Here is a 20,441-nt window from a genome sequence, read left to right on the forward strand (position 1 = left end):
AGAAGACAGCATGTACTGTATCTGGGTTCAAGCCTGTCAAGGATAATATCCACCTTGAACTTCTGTTGAATGGTGAGGGACACTTTTGAAGCTAATGCTTCTGAATATATATCATGCATGAGAATCCTGAGCCATTAAAATGTTTCACCAAGAAACAACTACAAGTTTGAAAATTCAGTTCAGACATGAATGACGTAATCATGGTAACATGTCTGGTTATGTTTTACTAGTCTTCAAGAAGTATGCTAGACATGAAAAACCTCATTGTATGTAAAACTAAGTCATCTCAAGTCTATGGAAGACTGGTGCTACAACAGGAGGTGTTGTCTATCATCACTACTTCTCATATCCAGCCTATCTTTGTCCCATACCTCCTCTCCTGCTCATCTCAATTCTCCAGTCTTCCAGCGTATGGTCAAGAAACCTCTTCTTATCAATTAATGTATCTAAATCTGTCATCTTTTTCCTTCTCAACAGTGTTGGATTGAATTTAATTCCTATCAGAAATAATCGGTCTGAATGACAATGAAGAACTGTAGCCTCATTACAATATCAAGAGGTTAGAGCAAATAAAATTGGAACTGTTTACAGCTCTTAAATATAACAGACCAAATATTTTCTGTTTAAAATGTTCTTAACCAATTCTACCTTGCATATTTGTTATGTAAATCAAAAGAATTTTTCAACATCAAAATAATAGCATTAATTATATAGTGTACCTATAATTCGTCCATGGATTTGTGTATGGTATTTCTTATTACCTATTGATTGAAATTTTGCTGTTCACACCAAATACATTTTATTGTTAATGGTATAATGTACTGCAATTTCTACAAGCAAGTATAGGGTCATGATGCATTACCAATAACTAATGTTCCAATTTAACTTCTCAAAATATATGATTGAAAATTCAGATAGAAAGAAACATAATACAGTATCATGAAATAAATCATAATATTTCTGTGTATATATTAGCTATAATACATTTGACTGAAAAAAAGGTGGTACTCATACAATAATCAACTTTCTACATATCCATACCGGAAAAGTATTGAGATTTTTGTGCAAATTACAGAAGAATTTGCCCCAAAATACAGTAAAACCAGCTTAAACATACAGCCTATTGACTCTATACCTCTTTCTTGTTCTGCAAAAGTCTGACTTACAATTTTCTTGAAGCTGCAATTGATGTCCCTATTCTTTATATTATAAAAACCCTCGAAGAATCAACTTATAGACCCTAATGAAGCACTGATCCAACAAGATTGCATATTACGAAGAAGAGGTAGAATGGATTTTCACATTACTGTATTGACAGACACTAATTAATAAAATAACAGGGGGTCACCATATTTTACTTTAGAAACAAAATTAAAATATCAAGTCTTTGCTACCCCTGACTTGGGTAGTTCATCTCACTTTACTTTAGAAACAAAATTAAAACAACGTCAAGTTTTTGCTACCCTTGACTTTTTAAGAATGTTGATAAAATGTCAAACATTCTTAAACTATAACTTACTAAATATGCAAATCTATTATTGTATTTTTCAAGTACCTTTGATCTGTTATAAAAACCTATGGTGCACTCAAAACTGCCTTTGTTTTTACAAATAATGTAATATAGATTATTATGATAGTTTTATCATGCAAGGTTATAAGTTTGAATTAAAAGAAGGGATATACTGTAACACCCTTGAAGAACTATTTTTGAGTAAAATTAATTACAGTATTCAAATTCTTACTCAATATTCACATTGCTGCATTTTCTTGCAATGAAAGCTTAGCAACATGTTTTTTTATTGTGATCTCAACTTGCACCTAACTATCTTACGCTTCTCAATAACTCAATATGACAAAACAAATGAAGTAAACTACGAGTCTTTCAGGGGATTTACTGCTGAAGTACGCTAAGGAGACAAAGGAACCTAAGGAACAAGGGTAAAAAAACTTTTGATATAAGAAAGTAATTTTTAAAGATTCTTAAACAAGCTGTGACACAAAGACTTCATTCTTAATACAGAAGAAATCCACTGACTTTGCACTGATTACCTCATCAAAGGATAGATTTCATGAAGATTAAGAAAGAGACAACCACTATAATATAATAAAAATTTAATTCCCATGAAGGATACAAGTTCTCACCTAACTCTGTGTGATTTAATTATTTAATTCTGACACTACCAAGTAAAGAAAAGGGTCTTTTCAAAACGGCTTTCAAAGCTCAAGGAGAATACAGTAGTCAATAGATATGTGGGGATCATCACCAAAACATATCGAGTTAAGAGCAGGTTAACAGAAATGCCTAGGAAGTCCTTTGATATTGAATTAATATGTTATTTTGATAATAAAATAAATTTTTGAATATACTTACCCGGTGATTATATAGCTGCAACTCTGTTGCCCGACAGACAACTCTAAGGTAAAAACTCGCCAGCGATCGCTACACAGGTTGCGGGTGTGCCCAACAGCGCCATCTGTCGTCCAGATACCCAGTACTCAATGTAAACAAAGACTCAATTTTCTCCTCGTTCCACTGCGTCTCTATTGGGGAGGAAGGGAGGGTCCTTTAATTTATAATCACCGGGTAAGTATATTCAAAAATTTATTTTATTATCAAAATAACATTTTTCAATATTTAACTTAGCCGGTGATTATATAGCTGATTCACACCCAGGGGGGTGGGTAGAGACCAGCAATATATGTTTACATTTTTATGAGCTAAGAATTTTTATTTCATTTTAGAAGTTATCAAAATAACAAAAACAAAATAAATAGGTACCTGGTAAGGAAGTCGACTTGAACAATTACTCTGCCTTTTAAGTACGTCTTCCTTACGGAGCCTCGCGATCCTCTTAGGATGCTGATCGACCCCTAGGATCTGAAGTATCAAGGGTTGCTACCCATACAACAGGACCTCATCAAAACCCCTAATCTAGGCGCTCTCAAGAAATGACTTTGACCACCCGCCAAATCAGCCAGGATGCGAAAGGCTTCTTAGCCTTCCGGACAACCCAAAAAAACAATAAAAACATTTCAAGAGAAAGATTAAAAGGGTATGGAATTAGGGAATTGTAGTGGTTGAGCCCTCACCCACTACTGCACTCGCTGCTACGAATGGTCCCAGTGTGTAGCAGTCCTCGTAAAGAGACTGGACATCCTTTAGATAAAAAGACGCAAACACTGACTTGCTTCTCCAATAGGTTGCGTCCATTATACTTCGCAGAGATCTATTTTGCTTAAAGGCCACGGAAGTTGCGACAGCTCTAACTTCGTGTGTCCTTACCTTCAGCAATGCTTGGTCTTCCTCACTCAGATGGGAATGAGCTTCTTGTATTAACAGTCTGATAAAATAGGATAAAGCATTCTTTGACATAGGCAAAGATGGTTTCTTAACTGAACACCATAAAGCTTCAGATAGGCCTCGTAAAGGTTTAGTTCGTTTTAAATAGAACTTAAGAGCTCTCACAGGGCATAAGACTCTTTCTAGTTCATTGCCTACCATATTCGATAAGCTGGGAATATCGAACGATTTCGGCCAAGGTCGAGAAGGTAGCTCATTTTTGGCTAGAAAACCAAGTTGTAGTGAACATGTAGCTTTTTCTGACGAAAATCCGATGTTCTTGCTGAAGGCATGAATCTCACTGACTCTTTTAGCTGTGGCTAAGCATACCAGGAAAAGTGTCTTTAAGGTGAGATCTTTCAGGGAGGCTGATTGTAGCGGCTCAAACCTGTCTGACATGAGGAATCTTAGTACCACGTCTAAATTCCAACCAGGTGTAACCAAACGACGCTCCTTCGTGGTCTCAAAAGACTTAAGGAGGTCCTGTAGATCTTTATTGTTGGAAAGATCCAAGCCTCTATGCCGGAAGACCGATGCCAACATGCTTCTGTAGCCCTTGATAGTGGGAGCTGAAAGAGATCGTTCTTTTCTCAGGTATAAGAGAAAGTCAGCTATTTGAACTACAGAGGTACTGGTCGAGAATACAGATACTGACTTGCACCAGTTTCGGAAGACTTCCCACTTCGATTGGTAGACTCTAAGGGTGGATGTTCTCCTTGCTCTAGCAATCGCACTGGCTGCCTCCTTCGAAAAGCCTCTAGCTCTCGAGAGTCTTTCGATAGTCTGAAGGCAGTCAGACGAAGAGCGTGGAGGCTTTGGTGTACCTTCTTTACGTGTGGCTGACGTAGAAGGTCCACCCTTAGAGGAAGACTTCTGGGAACGTCTACTAGCCATCGAAGTACCTCGGTGAACCATTCTCTCGCGGGCCAGAGGGGAGCAACTAGCGTCAACCTTGTCCCTTCGTGAGAGGCGAACTTCTGCAGTACCTTGTTGACAATCTTGAACGGTGGGAATGCGTATAGATCTAGATGCGACCAATCTAAGAGAAAGGCATCTATATGAATTGCTGCTGGGTCTGGGATTGGTGAGCAATATATTGGGAGCCTCTTGGTCATCGAGGTTGCAAAGAGATCTATGGTTGGTTGGCCCCAAGTGGCCCAAAGTCTCTTGCATACATCCTTGTGGAGGGTCCATTCTGTTGGAATTACTTGTCCCTTCCGACTGAGACAATCTGCCATGACATTCAAGTTGCCTTGGATGAACCTCGTAACTAGTGATATGTTTTGACCTTTTGACCAGATGAGCAGGTCCCTTGCGATCTCGTACAACGTCAGTGAGTGGGTCCCTCCTTGCTTGGAGATGTACGCCAAGGCAGTGGTGTTGTCCGAGTTCACTTCTACCACTTTGCCTTGAAGGAGAGACCTGAAGCTTTTCAAGGCCAGATGTACTGCCAGTAGCTCCTTGCAGATGATATGCATTATCCTTTGACTCGAGTTCCATAGTCCCGAACATTCCCGACCGTCTAATGTCGCGCCCCAGCCTACGTCCGATGCGTCCGAGAAGAGAACGTGGTTGGGAGTCTGAACAGCCAGGGGAAGACCCTCTCTTAGGCTGATACTGTCCTTCCACCAAGTCAGGCAAGACTTCATCTTCTCGGAAATGGGGATCGAGACCGCTTCTAGCGTCTTGTCCTTTTTCCAGTGAAATGCTAGGTGATATTGAAGAGGACGGAGGTGTAGTCTTCCTAATGACACAAACTGTTCCAGGGATGATAGCGTCCCTATCAGACTCATCCACTTCCTGACTGAACATCGTTCCTTCTTCAGCATGTTCTGGATGCATAACTGGGCTTGGCTTGTTCTGGGGGCCGACGGAAAAGCCCGAAAAGCTAGACTGTGAATCTCCATCCCTAAATACACAATAGTTTGGGATGGGACCACTTGTGACTTTTCCATATTGACAAGGAGACCCAATTCCTTGGTCAGATCTAGAGTCCACTTTAGATCCTTCAGACAGCGACGACTGGAAGAAGCTCTGAGAAGCCAGTCGTCCAAATAGAGGGAGGCTCGGATGTCCGCTAAATGAAGGAATTTGGCTACATTCCTCATCAGCCTCGTAAACACAAGAGGAGCTGTGCTTAGGCCAAAGCACAGGGCTTGAAACTGGTAGACAACCTTTTCGAAAACGAATCTCAGAAAAGGTTGGGAGTCTGGGTGGATGGGGACGTGGAAGTAGGCGTCCCTTAGGTCTAAAGAGACCATCCAGTCTTCCCTTCTGACCGCTGCTAGAACCGACTTTGTGGTCTCCATGGAGAACGTCTGCTTTGTGACAAAGACATTCAGAGCACTGACGTCTAGCACCGGCCTCCACCCTCCTGTCTTCTTTGACACCAAGAAGAGACGGTTGTAGAATCCCGGGGTTTGATGGTCCGAGACTTTGACCACCGCTCCCTTCTCTAGTAAAAGAGACACTTCCTGTTTCAAAGCTCGTCTCTTGTCTTCCTCTCTGTACCTGGGAGAGAGATCGATGGGAGACGTTGCTAGAGGGGGTTTCCGTACAAACGGGATCTTGTACCCCTCTCTGAGCAACTTCACAGATTGTGCATCTGCGCCTCTCTTTTCCCAGGTCTGCCAGAAGTTCTTGAGTCTGGCTCCCACTGCTGTCTGAAGAAGCTGGCAGTCAGACTCTGCCCTTAAAGGACTTGGTTCCTTTCTTCTTTCCTCGTTTCCCTTCGGCACGAGCACCTCCTCTGCTGGAGGTTCTGCCACGAAAGGGCGGAATAAAACGGGACGCTGGAGTGTCCATCCTTGGTCTAGCTGACAAGGTAGGCAAAGGGGTAGCTTTGCGAGCGGAGGACGCAACAAGATCGTGAGTGTCCTTCTGTATCAATGAAGCGGCTATTTCCTTAATCAGGTCTTCTGGAAAAAGGCACTTGGAGAGAGGAGCAAAAAGAAGCTCGGATCTCTGGCACGGTGTAACTCCAGCTGAAAGGAATGAGCATAGGTTTTCACGCTTTTTAAGGACTCCGGACACAAAAGATGCAGCAAGCTCATTAGACCCATCACGTACGGCCTTGTCCATGCAGGACATAATGAGCAAGGAAGTCTCTTTCTCTGTTGGAGAGATCTTTCTGCTTAGGGCTCCTAGACACCAGTCTAAGAAGTTAAAAACTTCGAAGGCCCTAAAGATACCTTTCAAAAGGTGGTCCAGGTCCGAAGATGACCAACATATCTTTGAGCGTCTCATGGCAAGGCGGCGGGGAGAGTCTACGAGGCTTGAGAAGTCGCCCTGGGCAGAGGCAGGAACTCCCAAGCCGAGAACTTCTCCCGTGGCATACCAGACGCTCGATCTAGAAGAGAGTCTAGCAGGGGGAAACGTAAAGGCTGTCTTCCCTAAACTCTTCTTGGACTGCAACCATTCTCCTATCACCCGCAAAGCTCTCTTGGACGAGCGTGCGAGGACGAGTCTAGTAAAGGCAGGAGTGGTAGACGGCATGCCTAACACAAACTCTGACGGAGGAGAACGAGGAGCCACAGAAACAAACTGGTCCGGAAACATCTCTTTGAAAATGGCCAAAACTTTCCTAAAGTCCAAAGAGGGTTGCGTAGACTTAGGCTCGTCCAATTCTGATTGTGGTTCATCTATGTGTGCAGCAACATCATCATCAGAAAGTCCCTCATCCGATAACTGATGAGGAAACGACAAAGGAGTGGGTAACGGCTGGTTCGCTGAGTCCGGTCGCACGGGTGCATGCGTGACTGAGCCGGACGCAACGTCATGGAACTGCTGCCCAGTCTGTGAGCTGGCAACAACCATAGCAGCGCGGGGACGCACAGCGTCTACTCCAGACTGTCTGGACTGATGTGGGTGCGCAGTGGCAACCACACTGGGTTGCGGAGGTTGACGCACCGCGTCAAAACAAAACAACTCTGACGGTTGTTGAACCTCTCGAACGTCAACGGAGACCTCCGTGCGTCGCTTAACGTCAACATGCGGCTGGCAGATCACACTGGAACGCATGGGTGGCGGAACTCTCTCAACTGGTGCGCGTGAGAAGGTTAGCTCAGCGTCCACAAGACGCACAACCGATCGTGTGGAAGGTTGTGGGCTAGGTACTGCACTAGCTGGTGCGGCAGCAACCTTCTCCGCACGAAAGTCCTGCATTAGAGACGTCAGTTTAGACTGCATGTCTTGCAGAAGAGACCACTTAGGGTCTACGGGAGCAGGTGCGGCGACAGACGGTGTTACTGTCTGAAGCGGTACCGCTTTGCCTCTCTTAGGCGGTGAGCAGTCATTGGATGACGGCAGCGAGTCCGAACTGACCCAGTGGCTACAACTGGGCCGTTGGACTTGCGCGGAAGGGACCGACTTGCGTTTTAACGGTCGTGAGACCTTGGTCCAGGGTTTCTTGTGAGAAACACATTCCGAAGACGAGGTATAAATGGGCTCTCTCGTCTTAGTTAGGCAGGGGCGATCTTGGGTAGATACGCCCGATACCACGGAGGGAACGTCTGTTCGCTGATTAAAGCCTCTCGAACCCATTTGTCGTACGACATTGCTTCTCCCCTGGACTTGGGAGCTTGCAAGAGGTCCCGGACTAGGAGGACGACAGGCACGAACAGACGAACCCTCAAGCGCAACACTATCCACAACACTATCACTCGGCACTTTAGCACTTCCCACTGCACTTTTGCACTTAAGCTCCTTCACATCCGCCATGAGCTGATTACGGTCACTAGCAAGGGACTCAACTCTCTCACCCAGAGCCTGGATGGCACGCATCATATCAGCCATCGAAGGTTCCTGAGTGCCAGGAGGGGGGTTAGGAGCAACCACTACAGGGGAAGGAATAGGTTGTGGGGCATGAGGAGAGGATATATCAATAGAACGAGAAGAACTTCTCCTAACTCTATCTCTCTCTAGCCTACGTGTATACTTTTGGAATTCGATAAAATCGAATTCCAAAAGCCCAACGCACTCCTCACATCGATCTTCCAATTGACAGGTTTTATCCCGACAATTGGAACAAACAGTGTGAGGGTCGATAGAAGCCTTCGGAAGATGCCTTGAACAGTCCCTAGCATTGCACTTCCTAAATTTTGGGACTTGTGAAGGGTCAGCCATTTTGAATTGGTCAAAGGGAAATTCAAAAAACTATCAAAAAGTCATCAACAAAGAATCCGTTATCAAAAAGAGTTCAAGGATTTGTGTGAAGAGAAACCCTGCACAGCGAAAGCTCAAAACTATAATAAAGTACTTCACCAATTAGTTGCGAAAAAACTCCAGTTTAGCAACAGCGAGTAAGTACGTCTTGTCGATAGCACGACAGAGAGAAAATTGAGTCTTTGTTTACATTGAGTACTGGGTATCTGGACGACAGATGGCGCTGTTGGGCACACCCGCAACCTGTGTAGTGATCGCTGGCGAGTTTTTACCTTAGAGTTGTCTGTCGGGCAACAGAGTTGCAGCTATATAATCACCGGCTAAGTTAAATATTGAAAATCTTAGTTTACAATATGGGCGATAAGGAAGCATATACTGTACCATATATTATGTGCAACCCACTAACTAAGATAAGGTTTTAAATTATCTAATTATTCTGGCAGAAGTGATTGCCATGAGGAATAAGGTTTTAACATACAACTCTTTGAAACCAATGGAATTAATACATTCAGAGAGCGCTAACCAAACATTCATTATCAAAACTAAATTTCCAAGAAATTACAGTAGTTTGATTTTAAAAGAATCTTCAATAAAGAAATACAGTACCTAATTACATCATCTTTTTTTTTTTTGGGGGGGGGGATATTAACAAGACCTAAACTTGGATGTTGTAGGACAAAATCAACATAGAACTATAACCTTTGATGGCTAGAGATGAAGACTTCTTTGTATAATGTATGAAACACTTCATGGATTTATGGACCTTGAGCAATATGAACAAGTGTTGGGTACAGGTAGGTCATTCAGTGATGAAGTACAACTGAATGAAAGCTCTGCAGTTGCACTATGACATAAGTTTTAAGGGGTTGGACAGCAAGATGGGTGAAAGGAAGCAGGAAGGAAGGTAAAGTAGATGGATAAAAGGTAAGTGAAACTAGGGGCTGTCTACAGAGATGTTAGTAGCAGCAAATTATCTGGACTATTGGTAACTTTGGTCAGTGTAATCATAGCTCAACGATGCTCGGTCATGGCTCAATGATGATTCTCAAACAATTCCTTATTTTCTATTCTAGCAACTGCCGCTAATTGTTTGCAACTTTAACGGCAGTAGCTTGAAGAAAAACAGCCACATTCAAAATCAATGAATTAGTGCTCTAAGCAATCTTTTGACTATCATCGGTGTCATGACTGATCATCGTTAAGTAATAATAGCACCAAGCAAAATATACCTTTAGACCAGTAATGTAAGTTTACTGGAGAGGCTACATGCATTTAGACAATGCATGGCGTAACTAATCGTAGGTTAAAGTTTGAGACCTTATTCATAACCTTTTTCAGGCAAATTTTATAATTCAGTAAAGTTAAGTTAAACTAGATTAACATACAGGACACCACATCTACCTTTCACCAAACAGGATTTGTCTCTGCCTAGAAAGTATGTTGAATGTGTTATATTGTAAACCACACAATACAGTAACTGCATTTGGAATATTTAAGTGTATATACCAAATAGTATTGTGAGAATTTTGAAATTAAAGACATTACCCTATACAGTACTGTGCAGTAAATTACTAGGATAGCAAAATAACAGTCTTTAATTTTGAAATTAAAGACATTACCCTATACTGTACAGGAAATTACTGGGATACCGAAATAACGCTTTTCATAGTGCACTGACAAGATGAAAAGAGATGTAATCATAAAATGGCACGGCCATCTGGTGGCCATCCACAGGTACCTGGGGGCTAAGTTAAGAGCACAATCAAAGCTTTTAATACCGTAGTCTTACAGAAAAGCATTGCTTATGAGAGAATACAGAAAAGTGAATAAGGTACTGGGTAAGAATCTTTGAAATAATTTCTATAACTAAAATCATAACACAAAAGCAGTGAATAATAAATGACCGTGGTGACACTACACTGACGGGAGAGTACTGTATTCATATCCTTAGCAAAATGTGTCTACTTTAAAGATGGTAAGCAAGATGAAAACAGCATATCAAACATTTATTGTACTGGACTTTAAATATTAGAAATAAAATTATGAAGTCAAATTTAGTCTGCACTCTTTTATAGTGCAAACATGAAATCTGAAGGTGTTTTAGTGATAATCATTTATGTTCTGCATTAAAAATTTTATGTACCTATAGCTAGGATTTGATAAAAGATTTATCTACTTGCGGGCAAAAAAGATGAAGAATTGATGATGATGGGGGTTTTCTAAAAGCGATTTCACCAGTTCAAATTTTTTCCTGCAATTTGTCGACATATTTTAAGCTGATGTGACCAAACTGTTCTCATGTGGCTTGTGGTTTCCACTACTGCTGCTTTGACATATGGTTATTTATGAGCACTGAACAGCAATGGATATAGAGAGATTGACTGCAATCTACGACTACTTACATGATGAGGACCTACTGACAATGTTGTGCATTTTGAAAATAGCAAGATTAACACAATTTCCAAATATTTATCGTCCTCATACCAATAACATTTTTTATATGCTGTAAATCAACTCTTAAATAATCAAGTTATGAAATCAATACAAATGTACCAATATTTTATCAGATCCTAACAAATGACAGTATTGCAAATTTTCTTTCGCCTCAAAAAATTGCTTCATTTCTGCTAACATAATTCAACACGAGGGACTTGGAAGACCACCACATAAAAATTGCTGATATTGGCAAAAATTGCTAACCTGCAGCTAAAAACTTCAACACATGAATTACCTTTGTTCTTAGCAAAATATATACCATGGAATGTTTACAATTCATAACCAAATAATAAAGTATTAAAAGGGAGCATTTAATGTCATCTACGTTTTAACGTATGTCAATCTCAGCTTTTTACTTTGAAAGGATGATTTGATAAGATGCAAACACAAACAATAATGATGCATCTTGATGAGCACAGTAATAAAATAGTAAAATAAAAATACTAAGTTTAAATTATACTGTAAAGAAATGGGATTAAATAACTAAAGGTTTACTGTAATTGAATGCGGGAAAATAAATCTACAAAACAAGAATAAGAAAAGACCGTAGATAAAGCATGAAAGGCAAGTTATATAAATACGTACAGGAAACAAAAAAAAAAAAAACTAATTTCAAGATAGGCTTACTCTCTTCAGTGAATTTTCCAACTTTGATATAGAAATCTAAATATGATAGTGCATAGATTCATAAGAAAGATGTCAAAAAGAATCTAAAAATTAAATGCATGTAAAAAAAAAATCAAACTACTGCTACCACTACTACTACTACATATACTAATAATAATAGCAATATATTTAAAAAATGAATAAAATACAGCACACAAAATCTATTTATGCTTTCTTTAGATGAATCATAAAACAAATACAGTATAAATGCATCAACTTCACCCCACCCTTAATATAATGTGCATAGAGATTCCTAGTTTTACCTTAAGCTGAGTGCTGTGCTTTGCATTAGAAGTATAATTATAGGACCAAATTGTACTATTATCAATCTCTAAACCTACGAGTACTCAAATTAATTAGTCTTGGAAAACCATGATTACTTGAACAACGTAAAAGGAGAAAACTAAAGTAATGTTAAACTTACTCACAGCTCCTTAAAACAATTACGTATTAAGTTCACATTCACCAATCAACCTATTGTGAAGAAATCAAGAGAAAAACATGTTATTGATGAGTGCTAAGCAGCAAAATACATACAGTATATCAATACACAAAAATATGATTCCCATGCAATTCAAAGTAGTGTAGTTATTCTTCCATTCAAAATTTAAAGTCTGGTCAACAAAATTATCAAACCTTTTCTTTACAACTTCACAAACAATCATGATTACTACTGACAGTTGGACCTTAGCATTTATGAGGATTAGGTAACAGATATCCTTGAAAGCTGTGAAGCTGTAAATTATAGCTACCTTTACCCAGTAAAAGGAATACAGTATTCACCGCCCTTAACAAGTCACCGATCTGGGCGTACAGTTAACTTGCTGCCCCCATAGGGAACTTCGAAACAAGAAAACATTTGCCAAATCTTAAAGATTTACAGTCCTTTGGCAAATCTTCCCTTGCTAACTTGCTTCTATTTTGAGGTCTACTATGAGGAGGTTGAGTTGAGCACACATTACTGTACTGTATAGGAATAGTCTTGAAAAGAAGGGGCAACGTGATGGTAGGGCAGAAAAAAAAAGTTTTTGTGAAATAGACCTAAAAGTGCCATTTCAAGTTCTATTATACACTTGTTTGACAACACTATTAATTCTACCATGACTTAAAATGGGACCCAATATAGAAGAGGAAGACATCAGAGTGTGATTTTGCAGGTTTGAAGCCATTCCAACCATAGAGGAATATAAATAGGTTGACACATGACGTCATTGCTCCCTGGCCAAAAGTCATGAGCCTGGCACTGATTTTGACAAGGCTGGGATCACCAAATGGTTAACCTTAATACAGAGAAAACACCTTGAAATTTACCAAAATGGTGGTGTGGATAAAAGTTAGAGTAACTTCAGATACAATTTCGGAAATAGCCCAATTTACACTGAAACAGAGAGATAAAAAGACAGAGGGTAAGGAGATGGAGCAGGGTTGGAGAAAGAAGCCAAGCCGGTGATCTGTGAGGATATAGCACAAATGGGAGAATACAGTATGTTCAAAATAAGGTGCCCTCCCCTATTGGTCCATTCTCTCTGCTTTGAGTACAGCCATATTAGGAAAATATTCCTAAACTAGAAATTATGATATTTTAATTATAAAATAAATTTTTGAATATACTTACCCGGTGAATATATAATAGCTGCAACTCTGCGGCTCGACAGAAAACACACTAAAAAAACTCGCGAGTGATCGCTATGAAGGTTGCGGGTGTGCCCACCAGCGCCAACTGTCGGCCAGATACCACTCTTGCATGTAAACAAACCCTTCAATTCTTCTCGTCCCGCTGCGTCTCTATTGGGGAGGAAGGGAGGGTCATTTAATTTATATATTCACCGGGTAAGTATATTCAAAAATTTATTTTATAATTAAAATATCATTTTTAAATATTTAACTTAGCCGGTGAATATATAATAGCTGATTCACACCCAAGGCGGTGGGTAGAGACCAGAGTTAATTAAGTTTACAGCGTATAAGCTAAGAGTTTTTTCATTTTGACAGTTATCAATATAACAAAACCAAAATATATAGGTACCTGGTAAGGAAGTTGACTTAGACGATTACTCTGCCTTGTGAGTCTGTCTTCCTCACGGAGCCCAGCGATCCTCTTAGGATGCTGAAAGACTCCCAGGAGCTGAAGTATCAAGGGTTGCAACCCATACAACAGGACCTCATCAAACCCCTAATCTGGGCGCTCTCAAGAAATGACTTTGACCACCCGCCAAATCAACCAGGATGCGAAAGGCTTCTTAGCCTTCCGAACAACCCATAAAACAATATTAAAAACATTTCAAGAGACAGATTAAAAGGATATTGGAATTAGGGAAGTGTAGTGGTAGAACCCTCACCCACTACTGCACTCGCTGCAACGAATGGACCCAGTGTGTAGCAGTCCTCGTAAAGAGTCTGGACATTTTTTAAGTAAAATGACGCGAACACTGACTTGCTTCTCCAAAAAGTCGCGTCCATAATACTTTGCAGAGATTTATTTTGCTTGAAGGCCACGGAGGTTGCTATATCTCTAACTTCGTGCGTCTTAACCTTAAGCAAACATCGGTCTTTCTCATTCAAGTGAGAATGAGCTTCTCGTATTAAAAAAATCTGATAAAATATGACAAAGCATTCTTTGACATAGGCAATGAAGGTTTCTTAACTGAGCACCATAAAGCCTCAGATTTCCCTCGTAATGACTTAGTACGAGCTAAATCGAACTTAAGAGCTCTAACAGGAAATAATACTCTTTCCAGTTCGTTGCCTACGATCTCTGATAAGCAAGGAATATCAAAAGATTTAGGCCAAGGACGAGAAGGCAGTTCATTTTTGGCCAGGAAACCAAGTTGAAGTGAACAAGTGGCTTTTTTCTGTAGAAAAGCCGATGTTCTTACTGAAGGAATGAAGTTCACTGACCCTTTTAGCCGAAGCCAAGCACACTAGGAAAAGTGTCTTGAGGGCGAGATCCTTCAGGGAGGCTGAATGTAATGGCTCAAACCTGTCTGACATGAGGAACCTTAGGACCACGTCTAAGTTCCATCCAGGAGTTGCCAAACGACGTTCCTTAGAGGTCTCGAAAGACTTAAGGAGATCTTGGAGATCTTTATTGTTGGAAAGATCTAAGCCTCTATGTCGAAAGACCGAAGCCAACATGCTCCTGTAGCCCTTAATCGTGGGAGCTGAAAGGGAGTGAACCTTTCTCAGATGTAAAAGAAAATCTGCGATTTGGGCTACAGAGGTACTGGACGAGGACACAGATGCTGACTTGCACCAGTCTCGAAAGACTTCCCACTTCGACTGGTATACTCTAATGGTAGAAGCTCTCCTAGCTCTTGCAATCGCACTGGCTGCCTCCTTCGAAAAGCCTCTAGCTCTTGAGAGTCTTTCGATAGTCTGAAGGAAGTCAGACGAAGAGCGGGGAGGCTTTGATGGACATTCTTTACGTGGGGCTGACGTAACAGATCTACCGTTAGAGGAAGACTTCTTGGAAAGTCTACCAGCCATTGAAGTACCTCGGTGCACCACTCTCTCGCGGGCCAGAGGGTAGCAACCAACGTCAACCTTGTCCCTTCGTGAGAGGCGAACTTCTGCAGTACCTTGTTGACTATCTTGAATGGTGGGAATGCATATAAGTCCAGAAAAGACCAGTCCAGTAGAAACGCGTCTATGTAGATTGCTTCTGTATCTAGGACTGGAGAGCAATAGATTGGTAACCTTTTGGTCAACGAGGAGGCAAAGAGGTCTATGGTGGGTTGACCCCAAGTAGCCCAAAGACTCTTGCCCACGTCCTTGTGGAGGGTCCATTCCGTGGGTATCACCTGACCCCTCCGACTGAGACAGTCTGCCAAGACGTTCAAGTCCCCCTGGATGAATCTCGTCAACAGGGAGATGCCTCGAATTCTTGACCATAAGAGAAGGTCCCTTGCGATCTCGAGCAGCGTGAAGGAGCGTGTGCCTCCTTGCTTGGAGATGTACGCCAAAGTTGTGGTGTTGTCTGAGTTGCCTCTACCACTAAGTTTCGAAGAAGCTTTCTAATATCATCAAGGCCAAGTGGACTGCTAATAGCTCCTTGCCGTTGATGTGCATGCTCTTCTGACTTGAGGTCCACAGACCCGAGCATTCCCGACCGTCCAGGGTCGCACCCCAACCCAAATCCGACGCGTCTGAGGACAACACGTGGTTTGGGTTCTTGACTGCTAGGGATAGTCCCTCTCTCAGACTGATATTGCTGTCCCACCATTTCAGGCATGCCTTTACTGGTTCGGAGACTGGGAATGATACCGTCTCTAATGTCTTGTCCTAGTTCCAGTGAGAGGCTAGATGGAACCGGAGAGGCAGAAGGTATAGTCTCCCTAGTGAGACAAACTGCTCCAGGGATGAGAGAGTCCCTACGAGACTGTTCCAAATCCTGACTGAATAAACGTTTCGTTTCAGCATTAGTTGGACTTCGAGCAGGGCTTGACTGCGAATCTCCATCCCCAAATATAGAATAATCTGGGATGGGATCAGTTGGGACTTTTAGGTTGACCAAAAGTCCCAACTCCCTGGCCAGACTCAACGTCCAATGTAGATCCTGCAGACAGCGAAGACTGGACGATGCTCTGAGAAGCCAGTCGTCCAAGTACAGGGAGGCTCGGATCCCCGATAGATGGAGGGATTTTGCCACATTCCTCATGGGACTTGTAAACACGAGAGGCGCAGGACTGAGGCCAAAGCACAGGGCTCGAAACTGGTACCCCACATTCCTGTAAACAAACCTCAGAAACGGTTGGGAATCCGGGTGTATAGGAATGTGGAAGTATGCCTCCTGAAGGTCGAGAGAGACCATCCAGTCGCCTTCCATAAATGCTGTCAAGACAGCCTGGTAGACTTCATCGTGAAGTTTGTCTTGACAATGAACACATTGAGCGCACTTGCCTCTTACGTACTCCTGCAGTGAACATGGCTGCCAAATCATTGGAGCCATCCCTGAGGGACTTGTTCCTGCAGAGAACGTGGCTGTCAGATCATTGGAGCCATCCCTGAAAGCCTTGTTTATGCATGTCATAATTGTACAGCAAAACTTCAAAGGCTCGAAAATAGCTGTGAAGTCGACCTGTAAAATCTTGAAGCGTCTCATGGCCAGGCGCCAGGGAGAGTCTATGAGGTTTGAGAAGTCTATCTGGGCAGAGGCAGGAACTCCCAAGCCGAGAACTTCTCTCGTGTCATATCAGACTCTCGCTCTATAAGCCAGTTTAAAAGAAGGGAAAGCAAAGGCTGTCTCCCCCAAACTCCACCTGGTGATAAACCAGTCGCCTAGCAAACGTAAAGCTCTCTTAGAAGAGCGAGAGAGCACTAGCTTATAAAACAACGGCTTCGAAGTAGCTAGGCCTAGTGTAAGCTCTGACGTTTAGGCGAACGAGGAGCAGCAGTTACAAAAAGATCCGGACAAAGATCCTTAAAAATCAGCATGATTTATTTAAAGTCCATAGAGGGCTAAGCAGCTTTAGGCTCCTCTCCGTCTGACAGAGTCCTCAAGGGAATATCAGTAGGAGGGGGAACAGCAACTTCCTCATCTGAAGGAACCTTGTCCGACAATAGCCGAGTCTCAAGCAAGGGAGAGACCTACCGTGGTGGCAATGCTTTACAAGCAGAGTCCACACGCACTGGTGCATTAGTAGCAGACCAGGACGCAACGTCATGTAACTGCTTGACAGTCTGTGAACTGTCAACAACAACAGGTGCGTGAGGACGCACAGCGTCCACTCGAGACTGCTTTGACCGCCTAGACTGAGCAGTCAAAACAACTCTAGAATGCGGAGGTTGACGCTCAGCGTCAAAACAAGTCAACTCCGATTGTTGGCGAACGTCCTGAAGGTCAACAGGAGCATCAGCAAGTGGCCTAACGTCCAAATGTGGCTGAAAATCCACACGAGACCGCATCGAGTGTGGTTCTAAACAACCTGACTGACGTGACTTGGCTACGCCAACAGGACGCACAAAGGAACGTTAGGGTGGCTGAAGGCCAGGATCTCGATGAGATAAACGGCTAGGCTCAACGGACTTATCGGCAGAATAGTCTTCCATAAGGGAGGCAAGCTTATTCTGCATGTCTTGCCGTACAACCCATTTAGGATCAACGGGAATGGTTGCGGTAAGAGACGAGGGTAACGTCTGTGACTGCAAAACCTTGCCTACAAAAAGACTCTTGGAGTCTGTGTTACGCTTTTGTTAGGCGGCGAGCAGTCTTCCGATGACTGCATAGGGTCAGAGCTGTCCTAATAGTTAAAACCAGGACGCTGGACCTGTCCTGAAAGGACTGACTTTTGCTTAAAGGGCCTCGAAACCTTGTTCCACGGTTTCTTATGCGAAAAGCCTTCGGATGACGAGGAGAAAATCGTCTCTCTCGCCTTATGGTAGGGGTGATCTTGGTAAGATACACCTGATACCATAGAGGGAACGTCTGTTCGCTGATCAAGGCCTCTCGAACCCATAAGTCGTACGACATTACTTCTCCCCTGGGCTTGGGAGCTTGCAAGAGGTCCCGGACTAGGCGAACGACAGGCACGAACAGACGAACCCTCGGTCGCAACACTGATAACACTTTGCGCAATATAACTTTATCACTACGATTTTCTGTTTTGCACTTATTTCACTGAAATCGAATTTTTTAACAATTCACATTAGGTATGAATAAAACTGATTTCTACCTGAAGCATGCAATTCTACCCTCATCAAAAGGTTGTAATTGCGAAATCAGTCGTATAATGTAAGCACATTAATACCAGCAAAAAACAGTAAACATATTTTAAGATAAAAAAATCAGTGGCTGGGGAAGAGACTAAACACTAGTTCATTCAAAACTACGTTTTCAATCTCTCACCGTACAATGCCTTGGGACGAGAATAAAAACTAAAAACGTTTTATCCTTTCTCCCCGTACAGAGACTAGGGACGAGAGTAACTCGAGAACAACGTTACTCACTTGGGACGAGATAAAGATCGGAACGTTCTCTCTCCTCTCTCTCTCTCTCTCTTGATTTCGCACCGAAGAGAAGAGCCCACTTACCTTTCGTCAATAAACAGGATATTTTACCAAAGGAAAAAACTGAAAGGTTTTTCAATTAAAAGTTCCTTTAAAATAGTCTTTAAAACATTTAAGATTTGAAAGAAAAAAGAACAAAACGTCAGAATCGATTTACTCTTTCTGCAAAGTGAAACCGTGATACTCTCTCTCTCTATCGTAACGATAGAGCGCAAACTGCGTAGCATAAATAAACTAAACGTTAGTTCATCTTTGAAACAGTACGAAGACTATTCAAAGAAAAAAAAAAAAAAAAAAAAACTATCATAAAATATTTACTAAAAATATTTCATTTAATAAGTTTTAAATCATTAGCTCTGTAAAAGTTATTTACGATTGAAAAGGGCTCAACGTTGTTTAACTTCGGTTTCCAAGTTAGGACCGCCTACTCTCAGGAAAGGTCGCATATAAACAAATCATTAAAATTTATTTTGATGTTTATTATAAATGGAAAGCTAATCGAAGAGGCCTAATAAAGGCGGTTGAGATATAAAATAAAAGACTAAAACACACTTCCGTCTAAGGGAAGGGTCGGCCATTTAAAAGTCAAAGAAAGTCCATACTCTCTCTCTTGTCATTAAAAATTAAATCTATCCAAAAACGAGTTCAAGATTTAAGATGAAGATAAAACACCTGCACTGCGAAAGCTCAAACCCAAATGAAGTACTTCACCAAATATGTTGAGAAAACTCCAGGTTCTACAGCGAGTATTGATACGTCTTGTCGTCAACGTCGACAGAGAAGAATTGAAGGGTTTGTTTACATGCAAGAGTGGTATCTGGCCGACAGTTGGCGCTGGTGGGCACACCCGCAACCTTCATAGCGATCGCTCGCGAGTTTTTTGAGTGTGTTTTCTGTCGAGCCACAGAGTTGCAGCTATTATATATTCACCGGCTAAGTTAAATATTTAAAAAGCCCAATTTACATTGAAACAGAGAAATAAAAAGACAGAGGGTAAGGAGGCGGAGCGGGGTTGGAGAAAGAAGTCATGCCGGTGATCTGTGAGGATATAGCACAAATGGGAGAATATGTTCAAAATAGCCCTCCCCTATTGGTCAATTCTCTCTGCTTTGAGTACAGCCATATTAGGAAAATATTCCTTAACTAGAAATTCTCCTACATAAGCGATAAAAAATATTTCCAGATCAACAAGTAAAATTTGCATTCTAATAAACCTAACCCAAAGAATAAGTCTTTAAATGGAAGGATGAGAGAACTCATAAAAGAAAACTTGAAAATTTTAACAACTACATATGTTGACCAAAGCCATAGCCACACAAATCATAAATCCTGTGGTGTTCTGCTAATAAGGACAGTTTCATCAACATACTCATCTCTATGCTCATGAGCATAGCATTAAAACAGAAAATTCTAATACAATGTAATAAAGAAAAGGGAAGCTATTCTTTGTAAGTAAAAGTTCTCCTTAGATCTTGAATAATCACGTAAAATGGCATTCTGGGTTTCACCCACGTAGTTCGGTATGCAGGGGCCATCAACTTATTCTGGTATCTTTTAGTTTTCACTTGCAAACTCCAAACCCATGGCTTTGATAGATATAGGTATGTGCGTATCCGCATAATTATGTAAAAATAAACCCCTTCATATTGGAAGTAATTCCTTAAAAAGAGAAGAAGTTCACTGACATTAATGCAGGATGATCACCAATTTTCATAATTCTCGCCACAGTAAAAATGGAAATATGAGATTACTTAGGGACACTTGGCTAATC

At 41.6% G+C, this 20,441-nt stretch overlaps 1 protein-coding gene across 1 annotated transcript in view; it reads right to left on the reverse strand.

The window, feature by feature from the left end:
• Positions 1-20,441, reverse strand: part of LOC137627820 (zinc finger protein 26-like) — a 142,787-nt gene that overhangs the window by 18,564 nt on the left and 103,782 nt on the right. Inside the window, exon 2 of the transcript XR_011041228.1 lies at positions 12,090-12,139. The gene's annotated coding sequence lies outside the window, so the exon portion shown is untranslated. The remainder of the gene's footprint in view (positions 1-12,089; positions 12,140-20,441) is intronic.

The sequence above is a fragment of the Palaemon carinicauda genome, chromosome 35 (genome assembly GCF_036898095.1).
Source record: "Palaemon carinicauda isolate YSFRI2023 chromosome 35, ASM3689809v2, whole genome shotgun sequence".
Taxonomy (NCBI): domain Eukaryota; kingdom Metazoa; phylum Arthropoda; class Malacostraca; order Decapoda; family Palaemonidae; genus Palaemon; species Palaemon carinicauda.